This window comes from Psammomys obesus, unplaced genomic scaffold, assembly GCF_907164565.1.
Source record: "Psammomys obesus unplaced genomic scaffold, mPsaObe1.curated_primary_1811, whole genome shotgun sequence".
NCBI lineage: Eukaryota > Metazoa > Chordata > Mammalia > Rodentia > Muridae > Psammomys > Psammomys obesus.
In genome coordinates this window covers 499,137-499,372 of record NW_026596028.1, presented here as the reverse complement: position 1 = coordinate 499,372, position 236 = coordinate 499,137, and the positions used below count along the sequence as shown (strand labels likewise).

At 74.2% G+C, this 236-nt stretch overlaps 1 protein-coding gene across 1 annotated transcript in view; it reads left to right on the top strand.

Annotated features, from left to right (window-relative positions):
• Cadm4 (cell adhesion molecule 4) overlaps positions 1 to 236 on the top strand; it is a 17,315-nt gene that overhangs the window by 10,234 nt on the left and 6,845 nt on the right. The gene's annotated exons all lie outside the window — the stretch shown is intronic.

The window sequence follows — 236 nt, the reverse complement described above, 5'->3', positions numbered from 1 at the left end:
CCATCCCGGCTGAGCGTGCGCCCCTGGTCCATCCCGGCTGAGCGTGCGCCCCTGGTCCATCCCGGCTGAGTGTGCGCCCCTGGGGTCCACCATCGGCTCAACGCGCCCCTGGTCCATCCCAGCTGAGCGTGCGCCCCTGGTCCATCCCGGCTGAGCGTGCGCCCCAGGGTCCATCCCGGCTGAGCGTGCGCCCCTGGTCCAGCCCCGGCTGAGCGTGCGCCCCTGGTCCATCTCGG